Consider the following 26,603-nt stretch of genomic DNA (forward strand, 5'->3'; position numbering starts at 1 on the left):
TATCACCTTCATCCCCACCCCCATTCACCTATTGTACTTTTTGCTACCTTCTCCCCAGCCCCACCCCTCTCCCATTTATCTCTCCACCCTGGAGGTTCCCTGCCTTCAGTCCTGATGAAGGGATTTTGCCCGAAACGTCGATTTTCCTGCTGCTCGGATGCTGCCTGACCTGCTGTGCTTTTCCAGCACCACTCTAATCTAGACGCCAAGATATCAACGCTAACTTCCCCAAGTTCCCAAGTCTTTATGTCTTTTTCCATGGTAAACACAGAGGAGAAATATTTATTGAGAACCTTGCCCATCTCCTGCAGTTCTACACATACATGTCCACTTCACTCTTTGTTGCATCCTTGTTCCCTATTGTTGCTCTTTGCTGCATTCTTGATCTCATGGAAATTAAACAATCCCAATTTTAGAGTTAATGCAATACCCTGTACATTCTTGGAAATTTTATACACTGAATATACCAAAAACAGTAAAAACATTTCTCTGTTTCACCTGCAAAAGTAAATATGCACTACATGAGTACTTTTATGAGTCTTCAATAGTACATACATTACATGAATCTTGCAAAATGTCCTTAAATATATTTCCAAGCTCTTATGCAATAATCTTAAAAGTCTTACAAGATTGGTTAGTTTTCAACCATTGTCAGTATTAATTAAATCAAAAACAACGATGGAAATAACTTGATGTTTACAATTTATTAATGTTTGTATATATTGTAGAGGGGGTTTCCAGCTTTTGAGGTTCATGATTTATGCAACAACTCTTGAATTTAAATCCTATCTCAGAACTCAGCTTTTCTATTATGAACTGACAGGCAAAAAACTGTTGATGCAGAAAATCAAAAATAAACTCAGAGTATGCGAGTAATACTTGGAAAAAGAAACAGAGTTAACTTTTCAGGTTGAATGACCTCTCTTCTGAACATGTATTGAAAATCATAGAATGCCTCCAGTGCAGAAAGAGGCCATTCAGCCTATTGAGTCGACATTGACTCTCCAACGAGCATCCCATCCTATTCTCATATTTCCAATGGCTAATCTACCAAGCCTGCACACTACAGGACAATTTAGCATGGCCAGTCTACCTAATATATACATCTCTGGACTGTGGGAGGAAACCACAGCACCCATTGGAAACTCACACAAACACTGGACCAAATGTGCAAACCTCACACTGACAATCATCCAAGCTGGAACTGAACCCGGTGCTAACCACTGAGCCATCATGTCACCTGAAAATATTAACTCACTTTTGCAACAGCATTTTCAATTTCTTTTCCATCATCAAGTGTAGAGTGTTTCTTCACAGATAACTACTAAAGGTTAAGAGGGAAAAAGAAATCATTTTATTCAAACGGGTCAGGAGTGGACATGGACTGCTGAGTAAGTGAAGTAATATATGTGGGTGGTTTCATTACTTGAAACATGACTTAGGTAGTGTCTCCCACCCATCCTCCTCCTCTTATCAAAAAAAAAGGTTCTTTGCACCGATTGGTAAGGTAACTAATTTTTTTTTATTCTTTATTTTTCTACAGTCTCTTGGGAATTTGGAACAGTGGGAATAGAGGTTAGGGCAGTTGAATGTTCCTCCTGCAGAATGTGGGAGGCAAGGGTCACCACTAGTGTCCCTGCCGACATCATCTGTGGGAAGTGCACCCAATTCCAGCTCCTCAAAAACCGTATTAGGAACGGGAGCTGGAGCTGGATCATTCATGAGACAAAGGGGTTTATTGAGAGGAGTTACAGGGAACTAGTCACACCTCAGGTACAAGAAAAAGGCAGATGGGTTACAGTCAGGGGACAGAAAGGGAACCAGCAGGCAGTGCAGGGAACACCTGTGGCTGTTCTCCTCAATAACAAGTATACCGTTTTGGATACTGTATGGGGGGTGGGGGTGGGGGGATGGTACTTATCAGTGGTAATCCATGGGGTACAGGTCTCTGGCACAAAGTCTGTCCCTGTTGCTCAGAAGGGAAGGGGGGAGAAGAGCAGAACATTAGTCAATGGGGATCCCATCGTTAGGGGAACAGATAGAGAGACTTATGGCTGGTGTGTTGCCTCCCAGGTGCCAGGATTCGCGATGCCTCTGATCGTGTTTTTGGGATCCTTTGGTGGGGGGTGGGCAGCAGCCCCAAGTCGTGATCCACGTAGGCACTAACGACATAGGTAGGAAAATCAATGGGAGGTTTATGCAGAAATTCAAGGAGCTAGGTTGGAAGCGTGGAGCTAGAACAAACAGTGTTGTTATCAGTTGTTTGTTGCATGTGCCATATGCTAGCAAGGCAAGGAATAGGGAGAGAGAAGAGTTGAACATGTGGCTACAGGAATGGTGCAGGAGGGACAGTTTCAGATACCTGGGTAATTGGGACTCATTCTGGGTTAGGTGGGACTTCTACAAACAGGATAGTCCACATCTGAACCAGAGGGGTACCAGTATTCTGGGGAGATATTGGCTAATGCTCTTCGGGACAGTTTAAAGTAATTCAGCAGGGGCATGGGAACTTAAATTGAACTTCCAGTGTCCAGGAGTTTGAGAATAGTGAGGTCAGAAATACAGTTTCAAATTTACAAGAGTGCACCGGCAAGCAGGAAGATGGTTTGAAGTGTGTCCACTTCAATGCCAAGAGCATCTGGAATAAGGAGGGTGAGCTTGCAGCATGGGTTGGTACCTGGAATTTTGATGTTGTGGCCATTTCAGAGACATGGATAGAGCAGAGACAAGAATGGTTGTTGCAGGTTCCAGGATTTAGATAATTCAGTAAGAACAGAGAAGAAGGTAGAAGAGGGGGAGGTATGGCATTGTTAGTCAAGGACAGTATTATAGTGGCAGAAAGGATGTTTGAGGACTTTGACATTGAGGTAGTATGGGCTGAGATTAGAAGCAAGAAAAGAGGTCACCCTGCTGGGAGTTTTCTATAGGCCTCCAAATAGTTGCAGAGATATAGAGGAAAGGATTGCAAAAATAATTCTGGATAGGAGTGAGAGTAATAGGGTTGTTGTTATGGGGGCTTTAACTTTCCAAATATTGACTGGAAATATTGTAGTTTGAGTACTTTAGATGGGTCAGTTTTTGTCGAATGTGTGCAGGATGGTTTCTTGACACTGTATGTAGACAGGCCGATAAGGGGCAAGACCACATTGGATTTGGTACTGGGTAATGAACTCGGCCAGATGTTAGATTTGGAGGTCGGTGAGCACTTTGGTGATAGTGATCACAATTTATCGATGGAAAGGGATAGGTATATATCGCAGGGTAAGGGTTATAACTGGAGAAAAGGCAATTATGATGTGAATAGGCAAGATTTAGGATGTAGAGGATGGGGGAGGAAACTGGAGGGTATGGGCACAATTGTGGGCGGCACGGTGGCACAGTGGTTAGCACTGTTGCCTCACAGCGCCAGAGACCCGGGTTCAATTCCCGCCTCAGGCGACTGACTGTGTGGAGTTTGCACGTTCTCCCCGTGTCTGCGTGGGTTTCCTCCGGGTGCTCCGGTTTCCTCCCACGATCCAAAAAATGTGCAAGTTAGGCAAATTGGCCATGCTAAATTGCCCGTAGTGTTAGGTGTAGGGGTAATGGGTCTGGGTGGGTTACGCTTCGGCGGGTCGGTGTGGACTTGTTGGGCCGAATGGCCTGTTTCCACACTGTAAGTAATCTAAAAAATTGAAATGTGGAGCTTATTCAAAGAACAGCTACTGTGTGTCCTTGATAACTATGTACCTGTTAGCCAGGGAGGAAGTGGTTGAGTGAAGGAGTCATGGTTTACTAAGGAAGTTGAATCTCTTGTTAAGAAGAAGAAAAAGGCTTATGTTAGGATGAGACGTGAAGGCTTAGTTAGGGCGCTTGAGAGTTACAAGTCAGCCAGGAAAGACCTAAAGAGAGAACTAAGAAGAGCCAGTAGGGGACATGAGAAGTCATTGGCACATAGGGTCAAGGAAAACCCTAACGCTTTCGATAGTATATCAGGAATAAAAGGATGACTAGAGAAAGATTTGGGCCAATCAAGGACAGTAGTAGGAAGTTTGCGTGGAGGCAGAGGAAATAAGAGAAGCGCTAAATGAATATTTTCCGTTGGTATTCACATTGGAAAAAGACAATGTTGTCGAGGAGAATACTGAGATACAGGCTACTAGACTAGATGGGATTGAGGTTCCCAAGGTGGAGATGTTAGCAATTCTGAAAAATGTGAAAATAGATAAGTCCCCTGATTAGACAATAGACAATAGTGCAGGAGTAGGCCATTCTGCCCTTCGAGCCTGCACCACCATTAAATATGATCAATATGATTGGATTGGATTTATCCAAGGCTTCTCTGGGAAGCCAGGGAGGAGATTGCAGAGCCTTTGGCTTTGATCTTTATGTCATCATTGTCATCAGGAATAGTGCCATAAGACTCTAGGATAGCAAATGTTGTTCCTTTGTTCAACCCTGGTAATTATAGACCAGTGAACCTTACTTCGGTTGTGGGTAAAGTGTTGGAAAAGGTTATAAGAGATAGGATTTATATTCATCCAGAAAGGAATAAATTGATTAGGGATAGTCAACACGGTTTTGTGAAGGGTAAGTCATACTTCACAAACCTTATTGAGTTCTTTGAGATGGTGACCAAACAAGTGGATGAGGGTCAAGTGGTTGATGGTGTATATGGGTTTCAGTAAGGCATTTGATAAGGTTCCACACGGTAGGCTATTGCACAAAACACGGAGGTATGGGATTGAGGTTGATTTAGTGGTTTGGATCAGAAAATAGAGGGGGTTGTTAATAGGAAATGTTCATCCTGGAGTTCATTTACTAGTGGTGTACCGCAAGGATCTGTTTTGGGTCCACTGCTGTTTGTCATTTTTATAACCAACCTAGGTGAGGGCGTAGAAGGTAGGGTTAGTAAATGTGCGGAAGACACTAAGATTGGTGGAGTTGTGGACTATGCCGAAGGATGTTGCAGGTTACAGAGGGATATAGATAAGCTGCAGAGCTGGGCTGAGAGGTGGCAAATGGGGTTTAATGTGGAAAAGTATGAGGTAATTCATTTTGGAAGGAGTAACAGGAATAACGACTGCTGGACTAATGGTAAGATTCTTGACAGTGTAGATGATCTCGGAGACCATGTACCTAGATCCCTGAAAGTTGCCACCCAGGTTGATAGAATTGTTGAGAAGACATATGGTGTGTTAGCTTTTATTGGTAGAGGAATTGAGTTTCGAAGCCATGAAGTCATGCTGCAGCTGTACAAAACTCTGGTGCGGTTGCACTTGGAGTATTATGTACAGTTCTGGTCACCGCATTATAGGAAGGATGTGGAAGCTTTGAAAAGAGTTCAGAGGAGATTTACTGGGATGTTGCCTGTTATGGAGGGAAGGTCTTATGAGGAAAGGCTGAGGGACTTCAGGCTGTTTTCACAAGATAGAAGAAGGGTGAGAGATGACTTAATTGAGACAGAGGGTTAGAGCCTCTTTCCTCAGATGGTGATGGCTAACACAAAGAGTCATAGTTTTAAATTGAGGGGTGATAGGTAAAGGACAGATGTCAGAGGTAGTTTCTTTACTCAGAGGGTAGTAGGGGTGTGGAAAGCCCTGCCTGCAATAGTACTGGACTCGCCAATTTTAAGGGCATTTAAATGGTCATTGGATAAACATATGGATGAAAATGGAATAGTTTAGGATAGATAAGCTTCAGATTGGTTCCTCAGGTCAGCACAATATCAAGGCCAAATGGCCTGTATTATGCTGTTATGTTCTCTGTCCTATGTTTTGACATGCATTTTTAATAAAGGCATCTCAACTTAGAACTATCCAATGTACAAGTATGAAATTTAATTTTAAATTCATATCTTATGTAGGGTGTACATTTAGAAAGGGTTAATGCTGAGGTGTTCATTCAGCTCCACCCAAAATCTGTAGATCACAAAAGAGATAGATCTAACATCAAGGTCTCCCTAATATTTTTAGTTATCATATTTGTTATACCAACATAACTTGTACCTGATTGCTAAAATGCATAATGTCTATGTTATGTAAGGTAAGAGTGTTATGGACTAGGCCAGACCTCCTCAAAACATTTCAAGAAAATAGCCCAGGCCCTAACATTGCTAGCTGTTTTAAGCTGGTGTAGATTGGATATTCCAGGAGTGATGCTGCTGGCCCAACCACTTAGTTTTAAACAAAACAGAATTTATTTGCAATATTACCAATGAATCACAAACAAAACAGAATAAAATATAAAAATAACTTAACCTATCCAAAAACCCAAAAGACTAAGTCAATTTAATGATACTGTTCCAAATTCCTGCAACAATACCCAGAAACACTCCCCTTGGCAAAGAATGTAAAATCAAACGCAGGGTCGTACAAAAGAGAGAAAGTGATTGCAGAGAGACTCAGCATGGACCACCTTCTTCCATGGAGCTGATTCTTGGACCAGCAACCTCAAAGCTAACTGACTACTTTCAGTGAACAGCCAGACTGCTAAAAACCAAACCAAACCAGAAAATCTGAGAACTGGTAGAACTGGCCACTCCCCTTTCATTGTGCAAGTGTGTTTTAACTTGAAAGCCTTTTGTCTGTGGCAGTATCTGTTAACTATAATCAAACCGGCCCTAAAATCTTTCAAACCTATCTTTTTTGGAATCGCTGCTTTTATGACCTCTCTGAAAAAAACACAAGGATCGCATAACCTTGTTAAAGGAGCAGCATTATCACAAGAGCCTCTTCTCATTAGCTCACCAAGAGGTTTTTCTCTACCACATTAAAGTCATGTGATACAAACCTAATAGAATTCTTTGAAGAGGTGACAAAGTCGATTGATGTGGGAAGGGATGTAGATATCATATACATGGACTTTAGTAAGGCATTTGATAAGGTTCCCCAAGTCAGGCTCTTTAATTCTCAAACTAAAAGCCATCGTGAAACCTCTGATTGTATAGGATTGGCAGAAATGTATTACCTAGTATGTCCAATGCGTGACATTATATAGTGTAGCTTTGGTCATTACCTTTAGGTATAGATCTGCAGTGTTAAATTAGACCTCTCTACCACAAGTCTGCTAAAGCTGTAATCAATTTCACTTATTGTTATGTTGCAATAGCTCCATTTGAAACAGCTGAGCAGTTCTGAAAATGTGAACTATGCTTTCCTCCTCACAGATGCTGCCAGAACTGCTGAGTTTCTCCAGCATTCTCTGTGTTTGTTTCAGATTTCCAGCACTCGTGATATTTTGTTTTAAACCAACTGAGGAGCCTGATAAACTATTATAAGATTAATTTAATAATTTGTTTGATGTCAGTATGCTAATTTAAGAACATATGCTAATTTAAGAACATAGATTACATCAAAGTCCATACTGTCAAAAGCTATTGAAAAGTAATTTTGATTGTTTGCCAGTCATTTGTTCTTTCGTGTATAGATCAGAGTAACTGATGAGTGAATGCATGACCTGCTTTGGTTTTTACAGCTTGCATGTATTTAATTCACAATGCTTCTGGAGTAAGCAGTGGAAGAAACTAGGTTTATAACAATTTCTCTGCCCATGTGTATAACTGCCATCAATTATTGTGGTTGTTAATGTTCATTACAGATTAATATATCTGCAAAATTCAAATTAAGATATGGGAAACTTTTTAAAGAAGTTATTATTAGAGTTTAAGATAGCATAAAAAATTAATAAAACTCCAAAATCTGAATTACCCACCCACCTTCTAAAACTTTTTTGACAATGTCGAGTTAAGAAGTAAATACCAATGGCAAATTGTTTTGGGCATTGCCAGGAGTGGAAATGGGAATTTTTGGGATCCCAAACTGCTGGTACAGGTGATGTGTCAGTTTTTTTAATGATCATGTGGCTGATTAGATTCATTGAATTGTGAACTGCAATTAAAAGTGGTCAGCTGGAATTTTCCGGCACTGGTAGAGTCATTTTAGTTACCGTGAAGTAACTTCCTAGTGACAGGCCTGAGGACCTCTTTCCCTGCCCAGGAATGAAAGCAGTCACTCCCCAAAATAGTGGCCTGGCTGATTAAAATAAATTTTTAAAAGGTTAGGAAGTGAGTGCTCCTATATTAAAGCATGTTCTCTTTTACTTACCTGCCACAGTAGCCTGCTGCCCTCTCAAACTGGAAGGCCATTGCTTAATGAGCATGCAGCCCATGCCTCCATTACCCATACATTTTTAAAAATCATTCACAGAATGAGGGCATCATGGCTAGGCTAGCATTTATTACCCATCTTTAATTGCCCAGAAGGATGTTAAGAGCCAACCACATTGCTGTGGGTCTGGAGCCACATGTAGGCCACACCAGGCAAGGATGTCAGTTTTCCTCCCGAAAGTATTTAAGTGAACCTAATGGTTCATGGTCACTTTAATCGCAGTGAGGGCGGACAGAACAAGGACCAGGAGGCTGCCAGGAAGGTAAGCAAATATTTTAAAAATGCTTACCTCAGAAGTCTGTGGCCTCCATTTTAATTTCAGCGAGGGCAGAGAGAACGAGGATCAGGGCGCTGCTGGGAAGGTAAACAAACCATTTAAAAAGCTGATATATTTGGGCAGCGGCTGAACTCGCTACCCGTGTAGTGTCTCCCACCTCCCCTCCTCCCCTAACCAAAAAGGACTCTGTGATGTGTTGATAAGGTAAGGATTTTCTGTTTTTTTTATATTTTATCATGTGATTTGTAAAAAAAAACTTCTCTCATTTTTCGTAACTTTAGTCTCAACTTAGATAAAACTTATGATTAAAAATGGCAGGAGATCTCTGATCCATGTTATGCTCCACTTGCTCAATGTAGGAGCTTAGGGACACAGCTGATGTCCCAGGCTCCTTCATGTCCAGGAACTGTGTCCAGATGCAGCTCTTGTTAGATGGCATGATGGCTCTGGAGCTATGGATGGACTCACTTTGGAGCATACGTGTTGCTGAGGGGGTTGTGGATAGCAATTTTAGTGAATTGGTCACACCACAGATTAGGATAGCTAAGGGAGAAAGGCAATGGGTGACCAAAAGGCAGATAATGAGCAAGAAGACAGTGCAAGTATACCCTGCAGTCATCTCCCTCCAAAACAGGTATAGTGTTTTGGATACCGTTGGGGGAGATGGCGCACCAGGAGAAGACAGTAGCAGCCACGTTCATGGCACCATGGCTGGCTCTGCTGTTCAGAAGGGCAGGAAAAATAGTGGTAGGGCTAGAGTCATAGATGATTCAATTATAAGGGGAGTAGACAGGTGGTTCTGTGGTTGAAAACAAGACTCCCGAATGGTATGATGCCTCCGAGGTGCACGGATCAGAGATGTCTCAGATTGACTGTAGAAAATTGTCAAGGGGGAGGGTGAACAGCCAGTTGTCATGGTGCATGTAGGCACCAATGATGTAGGTAAAAATGGGATGAGGTCCTATATGAAGAGTTTAGGGAGTTTGGAACCAATTTAAAAAGTTGGACCTCAGAGGTTGTAATCTCAGGGTTGCTACCAGTTCCATGTGCTGGTCAGAGTAGGAATGATAGAATGTTCATGAAGATGCATGGCTTAAGAGAAGGTACAGGAGGGAGGAGTTCAGATTTTAGGGACATTAAGACCAGTTCTGGGTGGGTAGGGGGGGGAGGTGAGACTATTACAAATTGGATGGTCTATACCTGAGCAGGATTGGAACCAATGTCCTTGGGGGTGCTTTTGCTAATGCTGTTGGGGAGGATTTAAACTAATATGGCAGGGGGATGGGAACCAAATGATAAGGTTAGTGGACAGGAAGGAGGTAGTAACTAAAGCGTGTAAGGAACTAGATAATGAAGTCAGCATGACTAAGGGGAAGAGTAGGCAGGAAGCGGAGGATGAACACAGAGGGACTGATGGTCTGAGGTGCATTTGTTTAAATGCAAGAAGTATAGTAGGTAAGGCAGATGAACTTAAGGCTTGGATTAGTACCTGGGAGTATGGTGTTATTGCTATTACTGAGACTTGTTTGAGGAAAGGACATGATTGGCAACTAAATATCCCAGGATATAGATGCTTCAGGCAAGATAGAGAGGGAGGTAAAAGGGGTGGAGGAGTTGCATTACTGGTCAGAGAGGATATCATAGCTGTGTTGAAGGAGGGCATGATGGATGACCCAAGCAGCGAGGCAATATGGGCAGAGATCAGAAAGAGGAAGGGTGCGATAACAATGTTGGGGCTGTACTACAGACTGCTTGGGAAGGTGCCATACTGGACCTGGAATTGGGAAATGAGCCCGGCCAGGTGGTTGATGTTTCAGTGGGGGATTACTTTGGGAATAGTGATCACAATTCCATAAGTCTTAGATTACTCATGGACAAAGACGAGAGTTGTCCAAAAGAAAGAGAGCTAAACAAGACTAAAATTCAGCAGGGGCTGGAAAATGTAGATTGGGAGCAGCTGTTTGAAGGGAAATCCACATTTGATATGTGGAGGCTTTTAAAGAGAGGTTGATTAGAGTTCAAGAGAGGCATGTTCCTGTGAAAATGAGGGATCAAAATGGCAAGATTAGGAACCATGGATGACCGGTAATATTGTGAGACTAGCTAAGAGATAAAAGGATACGTACATCAAGTTTAGGCAATTGAAGACAAATGAAACTTTGGAAGAATATCGGGAACGTAGGACCAATCTGAAACAGGAATTAAGAGGGCTAAAAGGGGTCATGAGATAACTTTAGTGAGCATGGTTTAAGAAAACCCCAAAGCCTTTTATTCACATATAAGCAGCAAGAAGGTAACGAGGGAAAGGGTTGGCCCATTCAAAGACAAAGGAGGAAAGATATGCGTGGAGTCAGAGAAAATGGGTGAGATTCTTAATGAGTACTTTGCATCGGTATTCACCGAGGAGAGGGACATGGCAGATGTTGAGGTTAGGGATAGATCTTAGATTACTTGAGGTCAAGTCAACATTAGGAAGGAGGAATTATTGATTTTCTAATAGGCATTAAGGTGGACAAGTCCCCAGGTCCGGATGGCATCTATCCCGGGTTACTGAGATGATTTGGAGGTGCTGGTATTGGACTGGAGTGTACAATGTTAAAATCACACAACACCAGATTATAGTCCAACAGGTTTATTTGGAAGCAGTAGCTTTTTGGAGCACTGCTCCTTCCTCAGGTGCTTCATCAGATAACCTTCAACAGGGTACTGAGGGAAGCGAGAAAGGAAATAACTGGGCTTTAACAGATATCTTTGCAGTATCCTTGAAAATGGGGGAGGTCCCAGAGGACTGGAGAACTGATAATGTTGTCCCCTTGTTTAGGAAGGATAGCAGAAATAATCCAGGTAATTACAGACCTCTGAGCCTGACATCAGTGGTAGGGAGGCTACTGGGGAAGATACTAAGGGATAGGATATATACCCATTTGGAAGACAATAAGCTTATCAGTGACAGGCTGCATGGTTTTGTGCAGGGAAGGTCATGTGAAACAAACCTAATAGAATTCTTTGAAGAGGTGACAAAGTTGATTGATGAGGGAAGAGATGTAGATATCATTTAAATGGGCTTTAGTAAGGCATTTGATAAGGTTGGAAATGTGTTGCTGGAAAAGCGCAGCAGGTCAGGAATCCTGAAGAAGGGCTTATGCCCGAAACGTCGATTCTCCTGTTCCCTGGATGCTGCCTGATCTGCTGCGCTTTTCCAGCAACACATTTCCAGCTCTGATCTCCAGCATCTGCAGACCTCACTTTCTCCTCATTTGATAAGGTTCCCCATGGTAGGCTGATGAAGGATTTGAAGTCGCATGGGATGCAGGATGTTCTAGCTGGATGGATAGAGAACTGGTGGGGCAACAGGAAATAGAGAGTAGTAGTGGAAGAGAGCTTCTCAAAATGGAGACCTATGACCAGTGGTGTCCCACAGGGATCCATGATGAGACCACTGTTGTTTGTGACATACATAAATGATTTGGAGGAAGGTGTAGGTTGCCTTATTAACAAGTTTGCAGATGACACAAGATTGGTGGAGTAGCAGATAGTGAAGGGGACTGTCAGAGAATACAGCAGAATATACATAGATTGGAGAGTTGAGCAGAGAAATGGCAGATGCAGTTCTATCTGGACAAATGTGAGGTGATGCATTTTGGAAGATGCAATTCCAGAGCAAACTATACAGTAAATGGAAAAGTTCTGGGGAAAATTGAGAGATCTGCATGTTCAGGTCCATTATACTCTGAAGGTGGCAGTAAAGTGGTCAAGAAAGCATACAGCATGCTTTCCTTCATTGGAGTCGGTATTGAGTACAAGTGTTGGCAGGCCATGTTACAGTTGTATAGGACTTTGGGTCAGCCACATTTGGAAAACTGCATACAGTTCTGGTCGACATATTACCAAAAGGATGTGGATGCTTTGGAGACGGTGTAGAGGTGGTTAACCAGGATTTTGCCTGGTATGGAGGGTGCTAACTATGAAGAAAGGTTGAGTAGGTAAGGACTGCTTTCATTGGAAAGAAGGAGGTTGAGGCTGGGACCTGATTGAGGCCTACAAAGTCAAGAGAGGTATAGACAGCATGGATAGCAAGAAACTTTTTCCAAGAGCGGAGGACTCAATTACTGGGGTATTGAGTTCAAAGTGAGAGAGGAAAAGTTTAGAGGAGATATAGATGGAAAGTTCTTCACGCAGAGGGTGGTGGGATGCATTGCCAGCGGAGGTGGTAGGGGTGGGAACAAAAGCGTCATTTAAGATGTATCTAGACAGATACATGAATGGCAGGGAACAAAGGGATACAGATGCTTAGAAAATAGGTGGCAGATTTAGATAGAGGATATGGATTGGCGCAGGCTTGGAGGGAGTAAGGGTCTGTTCCTGTGCTGTAATGTTCTTTGTTCTTTTGTTCTATTGTAAGACTCTTAATTCTAGGTTTTTTATGGTAGAATTCAAACCTGCATCTGCAGAACATTCCCTGAGTCTTTGGATTCAGAGTTCAGTAATACCACTGGGCCATCACCTACCACCTGAATTGTACAAGGAGCCTGTCTCCATGCCAATGAAGGGTGCACCTGCGTAGGCAAGGACAACATAGAAGCAAGGCTTTCAGGAGGTGGAAGAGTCTTGATTCTTGTTTCCTGACCATGTGGGAAAATCCAGTTCCATTCTCCTCAGACAGTGTAAGGAACATTGGCCTAGATATTAATTTTAACATGGTTTCAGGAAAAGAATTGGGCTCATACCTCATAAATGTTTGGACAATCTACAAGACCTGTCAGGTTTCCAGTAAAATCTTGCTAATCCCTGTAGCTCCAATTTAGGCTACCTGCCATCTTGGAAACAGGCCACAGTTAGTTATTCAGAGCAGTGAGAGAAGAACAGGAAAGAGGTGATAGCAGACGAGCCTGGATAGCAATTTTAAAATATTGTTAACGTAAAAAAAAAATCTTTTTACTGCAGTTCCTTTTTTACTTGTTTTTGGAATGGATTGCCAGTTGTAAGGCCAGAATTTATTTCTCATTTCTAATTGTACTTGAGAAAGTGATGGTGATCTATGCTAGTGGTCATCCTCAGGATTCACTGTATATAGGTTTCTCTTGTTATGGGATTGATAGATTAGTTGTTTAATAGATTAGCTGTTACATGTCTCCTTTTAGGGGGTATGTAGTCTTGCTGCACTAATTCATTAGCTCTTATTTGATTCATTTCTGTTTGATTCGCTGACCTGTGGTTACTGTCTGCTTTGTAAAATTTGGCTTGGATGGACTAGCTTGGACTGTTTTCAGTGAAAGATATTTGCAAAGCCTGTTGATACTGTCTTCTATACTTCATCACCTCTGAAGATATGAATATTGCTAAAGATTAGCAAAGGAACTCAAAGTGACTGTCTGACGTGTTGAATGAAAAAGGCTTAATGAATCTGGACAATGTAAATAAACAGGGATAAGATTTTGTTCACATTATGCCAGTTTGATGAGAGCACATTCATTTCTAATGTTTGGCAGCAAGGCAGGATATTATCAGTGTGGCCTATTTTGGTTGCTTCGATAGTTTCAATAAACAAGTACTTATGACTAGTGCAAGCGAAGGTAGCTGTCAACTCTTACAAATCAATAGACGTCTGCATTTGAATTAGTACATATGAACATATTTGTTTTCCAGTGAGTCAAATGAAGAGACCACAAAAGATTTGTCTTGATCATTGACATATTTATAACTATGTGAATAATAGGCAAAAGGTTGAAAGGGATGGTCTTACTTGAGCCCACCAGTAGAAACAAGGTGGCAGTAGTGAATAACACTACAAATAATTTATTGCCCCATTCCTGTTCCATCACTATATTTAATAGGATCCAGGTGGAACCTGTATTAGGATATATTATCATGTAAAAAGAATGGAATGTGATTTAAAGAAACATGTTGGGTGAAGAATAAGCTGCGCATACTCTGTGAGGTTCAGCTGGGTAATAAAGAGGAAGTCCCTGTGAGTTCAACATGATCAACAGTGCTTTGCATCCTCCATAAAAATAATGCGGGTATCTGTTAACCTGAATTTCTCCCCATCCTACAATCAACTCTTTCTTCTCACGCCCACAGCTACCCAGCTCTATTTATTATCTTTCAGGATACTTTATCTGATTATTAGTCAATAAATGCATTGTTGTTATTATGAAGCGATCAGGAGGGTTGAACATGAATTAGTTGGAGCTTGGTCTTTCTTTGTCTCCACGTTATGTTCACATGTGGCCCATAACAAGAAAGTGGATAGGATGTTTATGGATGGCTTACTCACTATTAGCTACAAATGAGCCTGTCCAGTGGAAAAGTTTGCCCAATGTTGATGAGAGCAATCTCCAGTTTCGTTGACTTGGAATGAGAATGAAAACCAGGACTGGTGTAAATCACACTGCTGACTCACATTAACTTCAAAGGACAAAGACAAATTTTACTCCTAATGTTTCTCTCTGTAACTTTTCTCTTATTGTCGACATGTTTATCACCATCTCAGCACATGGGTGATAACGAACAAGATGCATAGTGACAAAGATAATTTAAATTCCACAAATATTTGAATTTCTATTATGCTTAACCTATGAGGTCATATTTCTCACTAAAGGTTTGAAATGTGTGCTGGTTCAATATTCCTCATGGGCATGGAGGGCCAGCATGATTGAAGCTTCTTCTATCCTACCCAAAAGTTCAGACATTTACCTGCAACAGGAATTGTTAAACAGTGATCAGCAGATTGGGCCCTTGAGTAATTTATTATTGTTAACCTAAAGGCACTGATTGCAAAAGCAGAGTTCACACTGGTCTCATAGTTCAGTTACCTCACCACAGACCAGGGATTAAACCTGAGTGGTCTTTGTCAATAAGGCTCAAGTACTTAAAGATTAAATGTATTGAACCATTAAAGAGCCTAATTTTAACATTTTGAACCCTATAGTCCATTGTTATATGATGCAAAATTGAAGGCAGTAATTATATTACATTACTACATCTTTATTAAAAGTAAACAAATGTTAGATACAAAATCATTGCACATGTTAGTTGAAATACAGTGATAAAGAGGGCAGATTATACAATTCCTGTCACCTATTAACTCAATGGGTCAACCTACACTTATTGATGAGGCAACTAGTGCTCAACATTGGACAGGTAGACAGTGCCAGTGTAAAATTCAGGATTGGCTGAACCTATTGTTTTATCTCTATTGCACCTTTTGGTGTTCAAAATGCAGTAAGTGGCATTTTGGTTCATTTTTGTCATGCTGGACACCATACTGATGAAAGAATTAGTGTATGCTCAGTGCCCAACCACTGAAAGTATACTGCTGATTTGCTGTCAGTGTGCATTAAGTAATGGAGTGGATCTTGGCTAGCACTACTTCAAATGATCATCAACTACTTACAAGTTAATTATTAGTTTCTTTCTTTTGACTATGGCATTGATTCCATAATTTTATTTAATAATTTGCACATTTATTTAAAATTGCAATGATCTAAAGGGAATAGTATTTATTTTTATTCATTCGTGAGATATGGGGATGGTTGGCTTTTGTAGCATTTGTTGCCCATCTCTAGTTGCAGTCAAGGTGATGGTGATGAGTTGCCTTCTTGAGCCTCTGCACTGCATTTGGTGCAGGTTGGGGCCACAGTGCTGTTAGGGAGAGAGTTCCAGAATTTTCATCCAACAACACTGATGGAATTGCAGTATATTTCCAAGTCAAGATAGTGAGGAGCTTAAAGGTGAACATGTAGATGGTAGTCTTCACATGTATATGCTGTCTTTGTCATTCTGAATAGTAGTTATTGAGGGGTACTGTCAATGTGAAGATGGGACTGCAACTCCACAAAGACTGTGAGGTGGTCATTCTTCCAGATATTTATATGAACAGATGCATCTGTGTCAGGTAAACTGATGATAATGAGGACAGGTTTGTCCCTCTCATTTGTTCTCTTATCACTTGCCGTAATCCAAATATGCAGTTATGTCATTTAGGATTTGACCAACTGAGGGAGTTAATGTTGCTGCCAAACCAACTCTTGATGATAAGCATTGACGTTCCCACCCAAAGTGCATTCTGTGCCATTGTCATCTTCAGTGCGCTCTCCAAGTGGTGTTCAAAATGAAGAAATACTGACTCAGCAGCCAAGGGAAATGGAGATGGAGTGGGTACATGGTAATCAGTAGGAGCCTTTCTTGCCCATGATTGACCTAGTGCCATGAGACTTCATGGGGTTCAGAGTCCATGGGGTTCAGACTTCCTTTTGACTGCATACTAATGTGCCCCCACAGCAGTGATGGTGCTAATATTGTGTGTGTAAGGAATGATTCTGTGATTATGATTATGTCAAGCTGTTGTTTGAATAAACTGTAAGACAGCCCTTACAATTTTGGCACTAACCCTCAGATGTTAGAAAGGAGAACTTTGTAAGGTTGATAGAGTCGAGTTTGCTGTTGTCTTTTTTGGTCCCTTAGTCGATGCGAGTTAGTCAATCCAATTTCATTTTTTGAGTTTTTTTTAGCAATTGATATAATTGAATAGCTCACTAGGCCATTTCAGAGGGTAGGTATTAGGCATCCACCTTGCTATGGGGTTGCAATTACATGTCTACAAGCCCAGATAAGGACAGCCATTTTATTTCCCGAAAGGATATTATTAACCAGATAGGAAATAAAAGCAAACATTGCTGGAAAAACTCAGTAAATCAGGCAGCATCTGTGGAGAAAAAGCAGAATTAACATTTCAGGCCCATGACTCTTCTTCACAACTTCTGAATCCTTTCAACTTCGACTGTGAAGTCATTGAACACCTTGGTAAATCCAAATCCACAGGCCTTGATTCCTGAATTTAATTGCCATGGCCATCTGTTCTCACATGGTCTTCATAGTGTGTTGCCCTTGCTGGCAGATACCATTGTTACTCAATCCCATCTCTTCCACCAAGGACTCCAATACAGTGTTCTAAAGTCTTGGAGTCCTGTGTCTCCCATACTGTGACATTAGTTTGTCTTTCCCAAGTCAGATTATAAGCATTGCTCTAGCCACAATCCAACTCATTTTTCAGAGGTGAGGTTTGTTTTGACTGGTACTTGCCACACATGATATGGATCTCCCTCATATCCTGAAGAACCTCAAATATCCAGATAATCAGCAGAGGATAGAGACTGAAATAATTTCAAACTTTAGATTGTACAGAGTCATCATACTGTTTGCATTGTGTGGGTTAATCATGTATGGTGATTCTTGCATTTTGTTTTGGGGGGTATTGACTTTATTTTTTGATAAGTTTGTTTATCATTCTCATATCTCACGTCTTTATCACAGCATTTAGATGGAAGTATGCTAATTCACTAACCATTGAGGCAAACAAGCCAAACTAATTATTATCTTTGAGAATGACTACTGGATGCAAATAACAGCTCCAGTGGTTATAAACTACTTGAAATGCAATTGTGAACAGGACTGATTTTCTTATGCCAATTATAATCCAATATGTTGCCACAAGATGGCCCCGTTTGTAATAATCTCTATCTTGCTATGATACCTTGCACCCAATTGCTTTCATTCAATACCCTACAGTTTGTTTAAAACAAAAGCCTTTTCTCATTAGATGACCTACTTGTTTTTCTTCAACACTATCGACCTCATCAGAAAAGAGGATGACAGCACCTATCTATATGTGAATCAATGGCTCAGACTTTGCTATAAATTATGTGACTGCATGTAATTATTAATTTATAAATGAACCAGTATTTTGCTGTGCCACAAAACATTCTGTGAATTGTGAGTCACAATGTGATGCTGGCTTTTTCAAAATGCTTCACCCTTGACAGCATAAGAATGGCACCTTGTGCTGTACATCCTCATGAAGTTGATGCACTTATTCGGCATTTAAGTATTAATTAGACAGGAAGTAAACTTTAGTGCTTTAGCAATTCACAGCCAACCTCCCTGTAAATGATCCCGTTGGTTACAAGGTACACAGGTAAAGTGTAGAAAAATAAATAAATAAGTGAAAAGTTAAACATTACAGCTCTTGTCAGTCTAAAGTAATAAATAACAAATAAAATTAAAAGTTCCACATTGCTGTCGGTATTTAACTGTGGGCCGGCAGTTGCTCCACGCTGGGCTTTCCCCATGGGGGCTCGACCTCTCTCCCTCCGTGGGCTCGATTTCTCGATCCCCAAGCATCTGCGCTGCCATCTTTCCACCAACTGCTATCCCAATCTAGTGCCGCTCCAGGCCCCTACCCAATTTCTTGATGCCCCCAACTACCAGAGTTCTGCTCAGGCACACCAACCTCTTCATGGTCAATGGGCAAAGTCCCCATTCTGGATCCTGGGCCACTACTGTTGCCTCCACAACTGACGTCCCTCCAAATGTTGAGTTGAGAGAAAAAAAAACTGAAAACAAAATTAAAGAAAAAAAGCGTAAAAAGCAAAAAGATGAGGTCCAGCTCAGGAGCCCTACTCCACTGTCATCCTGGAACTAAACTATGTATGTTATTGTTGGGAAAATTATTTCCTTTCTGTCGCTGTTCTGACTCTTTCCAAATTTTGCTTTCCCTCTCCTGTCTTTCTGTACCTGATTTCTGGTTAATTCAGCATCTTTCCCTTACCTTTTTCTGCTTACTTCTCAGTCTTCAACTTCATTAGTGAATGTGACATATCATTGTTCACCAAATGTCTGAAGTTGGACGAGGGAAATCCAGTAAATGTAGTGTACCTGGACTTTCAGAAAGCTTTTGATAAAGTCCCACACAGGAGGTTAGTGACTAAAATTAGGGCGCATGGTATTGGGGGCAAAGCACTAACTTGGATTGAAAGTTGGTTGGCTAATAGGAAACAAAGGGTAGTGATAAACGGCTCCATTTCGGAATGGCAGGCAGTGACCAGTGGGGTACCGCAGGGATCCGTGCTGGGACCACAGCTTTTTACAATATATGTTAATGATATAGAAGATGGTATCAGCAATAACATTAGCAAATTTGCTGATGATACAAAGCTGGATGGCAGGGTGAAATGTGATGAGGATGTTAGGAGATTACAGGGTGACCTGGACAACTTAAGTGAGTGGGCAGATGCATGGCAGATGCAGTTTAATGTGGACAAATGTATGGTTATCCACTTTGGTGGCAAGAACAGGAAGGCAGACTACTACCTAAATGGAATCAATTTATGTAAAGGGGCAGTACAAAGAGATCTGGCTGTTCTTGTACATCAGTCAATGAAGGTAAGCATGCAGGTACAGCAGGTAGTGAAGAAGGCTAATAGCATGCTGGCCTTCATAACAAGAGGAATTGAGTATAGAAGCAAAGAGGTGCTTCTGCAGCTGTACAGGGCCCTGGTAAGACCACACCTGGAGTACTGTGTGCAGTTCTGGTCTCCAAATTTGAGAAAAGACATTCTGGCTATTGAGGGAGTGCAACGTAGACTGAAGCGACTGGGCTTGTATACCCTTGAGTTTCGAAGACTGAGAGGGGATCTGATTGAGATGTATAAGATTATGAAAGGATTGGACACTCTGGCAGTAAGAAACTGATGGGTGAGTGCCGAACCAGAGGACACAGCTTAAAAATACGGGGTAGACCATTTAGGACAGAGCTCAGGAGAAATATCTTCATCCAGAGAGTGGTGGCTGTGTGGAATGCTCTGCCCCAGAGGGCAGTGGAGGCCCACTCTCTGGATCCATTTAAGAAAGTGTTGGATAGAGCTCTCAAAGATAGTGGAATCAAGGGTTATGGAGATATGGCAGGAACAGGATACTGATTAGGAATGATCAGCCATGATTATATTGAATGGCGATGCAGGCTCGAAGGGCTGAATGGCCTACTCCTGCACCTATTGTCTATTGTCATGTCCTGTTACCTTTTTCTAGCATTTCCAGAAAGTTAGTCAGCAACATGAAGCAGTTTAACTAATGAGGCCAAATATGCAATGCCCTGCTGAAGCAAATTTTGGGCCAATATTTCAAGCTCTGATTGACTAAAAATGGATCTGTTTTCAAGAAGAGAAAAACAACTTTTTACAATGAGGAACTCAGCTCCAGAATGGATGGTGGAATTTCAAAAGGAAGAGAAATAGGTCAATATTTTAATCAAAACTAATAAAAGTTTAATGTGCAAATAGGTTAAATATATACTTAAAAATGTCAGAGTATTTTAACATTAAATGAAAGTGGAAATGAGGCAGAATTTGAACAATGAACGTAAGGACTGTAATAAAAGTTGTTAAAATAAATAAAGTAAGTTCTTAAAATATTTTTTCAAAATTTATGATAGAAATTTATAGCAATACCACAGTCCTGAGTGGTTGATGTCAATCTACCATTGTATTTGTTGAAGTACGGCTCATTTCCCAGAAATGAGCTGAAGTATTAACGAAATGGCTAGTTAAAAGGACACAATTTTCTGAATTGGCAGCATTACACAGTTAAACTAAATTATCTCAGTGGAAACAAATGTTGGTGAGAATTCAACCAGAGTCATTACCATGATTATTCTAAATATTGATTCTAAGATCACTTCTCCTTCGTAGAAAAGGTCAACTTTAAAAAAGATGTTTACAATATACGAATGTTAAATGGAAACTAAGACCATAATATAAGGTAGTGACTATATTTTAACTGAAAATGTGTTGCTGGAAAAGCGCAGCAGGTCAGGCAGCATCCAAGGAGCAGGAGAATCGACGTTTCGTGCATGAGACCTTCTTCAAGATTCCTGAAGAAGGGCTCATGCTCGAAACATCGATTCTCCTGCTCCTTAGATGCTGCCTGACCTGCTGCGCTTTTTCAGCAACACATTTTCAGCTCTGATCTCCAGCATCTGCAGTCCTCACTTTCTTCTACTATATTTTAGCTGCATTGTAAAGCTATAAACTGGATTTCTTGTTTAAACCAATTAAATGTTCTAAACTATCAATCCTTATTCATGCTAATAAATAATATCTTATTAGTTTCCCATGCTAAAATGTATTGTTTGCTCAATGCCAGAAGTAAAATTTCAAGGAGAATTTCACTTTTATCAAGAGGTCTCTACAGAAAACTTGAATAGAATAATATTTCAGACCCTTTTTGCCAATATCTTTGCTCCATTATAATGGACAATTGATTAGATAATTAAATCAAAGGACTTTCATTTGTATAATACCTTCCATGATGTCCCAAAGCGTGCTACAGATTAATTATTTTTTAAAATATAGGGAGGCAGTCCATGTTTCCTTTCTAAAAGCCCTTAGAATTTATTTAGACCAAATGAATAGTGATTCAACATCATCTTCTCAAGGGCCTTGGGATGGGAAACAAATTTTGGCCTAGTCATAGATGCTCACCTCTCGTGAAGGTTTTTTCAAATGTGCGTTGCAACAATATGCAAATAAAATAATAAGTGGCCAGATAATCTTTTTTTGGTTGATACAGGTGAGGACTCTGAGACAACTTCCCTGCTAGAAAGAGAAAGAAAGGAAGATACATAGTGGTGGAGAGATTCTGTGGAAGTGGGAATGGTTTTGGATAACTGGCAGCATAGATAATTGGTGAATCTCTACCTTAATAGACATAAAAGAGATCAGTCAATTTACATCTCATTCATATTTTTATATTCCAATTTTTATTTCAATTGACTTCAATCCATTTGCCAAGTCAAGACCTGCCCCAATTGGCCAGATGATTTTTCTCTGTTCTGTTAACTGCTACGGTTTCACTTTTGTTTGCTTTTCTTACCTCTTCAGTGCCCACAATAAAACTCACCTAATCTTTTTCCCCCTTGTCTATAATACAGTGCAAATATAAATGAATTTGAACTTTCTTGATAATTCCCATGCAAAGATATTTTCTAGTTTTTCAGCTTTTTTACCCATGTGGTCTTGCTGTAATTGGCCTGTTCATTATTCTTAACTTATGAGAGTTTAGCTCTTTCACACAGCAGCATTGGACATGTAATTTTAGTGAGACTTTGTTGACATTGATTAGACCTCAAGACTAAAGAAAAAACAATTGTTAACTCCTTAAAAATTCAGCTTCATTTCTTTCTGCAATGAATCAATTGCTGCTTAGCTTTCGGAGGAGTGTCATGGACTGTGACAACAGCAACTTTATGAAGAAATCTTTCAGGTCACTAGTGAACATTTGAAATAGAACTAGGCCAAATATATCTCCCCAAAGACTATATTTGAATATGAATAATAGTCTAAATGTCTACTTACTAAAAACATTGCGGCCTCTTATAGGCATTGAAGATGAGTGGCATGGTAGCTCAGTAGCTAGCATTGCTGCCTCACAGTGCCTGGAACTTGGGTTCAATTCCACTCTTGGGTGACTGTCTGTGTGGAGTTTGCATATTTTTCCTGTGACTATGGGGGCTTTCTCTCACAGTCAAAAGAATTTAGATGGATTAGCCATGCTAAATTGTCCTGTAATTTCCAGGGATGTGCAGACTATGTGGATTCGCCCTGGGAAATGCAGGGGTAGGGTATGGGAGTGGTATGCTCTTGGGAGGGTTGGTGTGGACTCGATGGGCTGAATGACCTGTTTCCACACTGTGGAGATTCTAATTAAATGAATTGCTATGTTAAGTATCAACAAAGAAAATTAATATATTTATGGACAATGAAGTTTTAAAACATCACATTAATTTATTGGTTTTGCCACGATATCACTGAGCAAATAGTAAGCTGGTAAGCTGTAGAGTTGCAGTTCTAGAGTTGCTTCTGCTTCCGTCAAGATTTCCAAATGCTAAATAAATAAGCAAAATACAAAATGTGATCCTAAAGTTTGGCATATTAAAATTAGAGTTTATCTTTAAACAGGGGTGGTGTTAAAACCTAAAGAAGTATTTATATATATTTGGATATAGATATTTAGATTCAGATATATTTAAATTTCTACTTCAGCTTTTTCTTAATCTGAGTATATCAATCTACAATGCTTGTTCTGAAAACAAGCAGTAATGATTCCCAAATCAATTTGTTCCTTTACAGGAGAAATTATTTGGAAAAAAATCATCTTCCACCAGTGCTGTGAAGTTTAGTTAATCTTTAAATGTTCTCTGATGGGTTAATGACAGTGATCTGGAATCTTCTCAAGGCTGCACCTACTCCACTGCTATTAGCATGTCAAAAATGCAGTGAAAAGCCTGTTAACATGCATGAATGGAGACTCCATCACATTTCTGTTGAAATTACAATGACAGCTCCGAGGAAACTTTAAGTCCGATTTATATAGCTTGGAGATATATTTGCCTGTCTTCCTTATTGCTCAAAAATAATTACTTCGCATTTGTCTTTATGAAGAACAAAAACAAATAGCATTGGCAATATTAGAAATCAGATTTGTTGGAGCAGCAAAGGAATAATGAAGTGGTGTAGAATTAATGATGGATGTGGTTAGCAAACACAAAAGAATCAATACTGTTTGAATTGACAAATTTTTCAGTGCCAATAAAACACACTATTGAGTACTGACAGAGATGAAGACTTGAGACAGTTTTAATGGATACATTTTTATGATTATTAAATTGCAGTGGTAGTGCAGGACAGAATAGCCATGAGGGATTGACTGCATTTTTTGCAGCAGCGTGCATGAGTCCAGATAGCTGTCCAGTGGCAGGGTTTGGAACATTTACTGAAGAGGAACTTGCAGTAGGAAATAGAAGATCCATTTCGGAACCAATGACATGTGGACCACAACGGAGGAGGTTCAGTATAAACAATCAATATAAGGAGCTGGGAATTGAATTAAGAAGCAGAATCTCAAATTCATGATCTCAAGATTAATAACTGAGATACATACAAATTAGCACAGGACAAATAAGATTAGAGACATATGAGACTCGATAACCTATGTACAGTCAAAGTGTTATACAGCACAGAAGCAGACCCTTCAGTCTAACTCATCCACGCCGACCAGATATCCTAAACTGATCTAATCCCATTTGCCAGAATTTGGCCCATATCCCTCTAAACCCTTCCTATTCATGTATCCATCCAGAAGCCTTTTAAATGTTGTAAGTGTGCCTGCCTCCACCATCACCTCTGACAACTCATTCCAGACATGCAGCACCCTCTGCATGAAAAAGCTACGTCTCAGGTCTTTTTTAAATCTTTCCCCTGTCACCTTAAATCTATAAAACATAGAATCCCTACAGTGTGGAAACAGGCCCTTCAACCCAACAAGTCAACACCAACCCTCTGAAGAGTAACCCACCTGGACCCATTCCCTTATTTCTCTACATTTCCCCTGATAATTGCACCTAACACTATGGACAATTTAGCATGGCCAATCCACCTAACCTGCACATCTTTGGGTTGTGGGACGAAATCGGAACACCCAGAGGAAACCCACGCAGGCACAAGGAGAACATGCACACTCCACACAAACAGTCGCCTAAGGTTGGAATCAAACCTGGGTCCCTGGTGCTGTGAGGCAGCAATGCTAACCACTGAGCCACTGTGCCACCCCACAGTGTCCTCTAGTTTTGCATTCTCCCACCCTAGGAAAAAGACCAAAGGCTATTCACCCTATTCATGGCCCTCATGATTTTATAAACCTCTATTAGGTCACCCTTCAGCCTCTGCTGCTCTAGGGTAAAAAGCCTCAGCCTATTCAGTCTCTCTCTACAGCTCAAACCCTCCAATCCTGGCAACATGCTTGTAATTTTTTTCTGAACCCTTAGAAGTTGAACAACATCTTTCCTATAGCATGGAGACCAGAATTGTGCAGTATTTTAAAAGTGGCCTCACCATCACCCTATACAGCTGTAACATCACGTCCCAGTACCAGAACTCAGTGCACTGACCAATGAAAGCAAACATGTCAAATATCTTCTTCACCACCCCAGACAGAGTGGATGTTGGAAAGATGTTTCCATTGGCAGGAGAGATGAAGACCGGAGGGCACAGCCTAAGAGTGAAAGGAAAACCTTTGGAATGGAGATAAAGAGAAACTTATTCAGCCAGAGAATGGTGAATCTGTGGAATTCATTGCCACCGAAGGCTGTGGAGGTGAGGTCATTGAGTATCTTTAAAACAGAGATAGATAAATTCTTGATTGCCAAGAAATATCAAAGGTTATGGGGAGAAAGTGGGAAAAATGGGGTTGAAAACCTATCAGCCATGATTGAAAAATGGAGCAAACTCGGTGGACTGAATGGCTTAATTTCTGCTCCTATGTCTTATGGGCTTATGGTCAACCTGCAAGTTCACGTTCAAGGAACTATGAATCTGTAAACCAAAATCTTACATTTATCTAAATTAAACTTCATCTGTCTCTCCTCAGCCCATTTGCCCATCTGATTAAGGTTCAGTTATACTCTGAGATAATTTTCTTCACTATCAACTACACCGCCAATTTTAGTGTCATCAGCAAACTTACTATGTTAGCACTTTCTGTTTTCTACCTTCAAGCCAATTTTGTATTCAGTTGGCTAGTTCCCCTTAGATTCCACGTGATCTAACCTTACTAACGAGTCTACCATGCAGAACCTTGTTGAATGTCTTGAATGGTTATCTCCGGTTTGCTTCCAGTTCCTCGGGCTGGTGAGGCCAGAAACAGGGAGATAATGGAGGGAATTGGTGCAGGAAGCAAGGATTTAAATTCTTGGATCACTGGGGTATGTTTTGTGGTAAGCAAGCATAAATTCCACAAAAGAGACGGTCTGCACCGTAATAGGTTAGGGACCAGTATTCTGGCAGGCAGGTTTGCTACTGCAACACAGTTACATTTAAACTAAGTAGCGGGAGGGAGGGAACAAACTGGATGTTTAAGAAGGAAATTGGAGGGAAAGTTAAAACAAGGGAAGTCAAGAAAGACAACTGTATCAATGAGGCAGAAAACTCAGAAAGAGACCATGCTGTAAGGTTGAGTGAAAAAGGAATTGATGGGAAGGGTGAGGGCAGTAACAAATTAAAAATACTATACATGAATGCACGAGTGGGGATAACTGAGACGTGGCTTCAAGTGGACAGGGCCTGGGAAATGAATATTCAAGGCTAAACATGCTATCGTAAGGACAGACTGACGGGCAGAGGGGGGGTGGGGTGGCTATGTTGGTAAGGGATGATATTCAGTCCCTTGCGCGGGGGGACCTAGAATCAGGGGATGTAGAGTCAGTGTGGATAGAGCTGAGAAATACTAAGGGTAAAAAGACCCTCTTGGGAGTTATCTACAGGCCCCCAAACAGTAGTCTGGATGTTGGA

Source organism: Chiloscyllium plagiosum, chromosome 3 (assembly GCF_004010195.1).
Source record: "Chiloscyllium plagiosum isolate BGI_BamShark_2017 chromosome 3, ASM401019v2, whole genome shotgun sequence".
Taxonomy (NCBI): Eukaryota; Metazoa; Chordata; class Chondrichthyes; order Orectolobiformes; family Hemiscylliidae; genus Chiloscyllium; species Chiloscyllium plagiosum.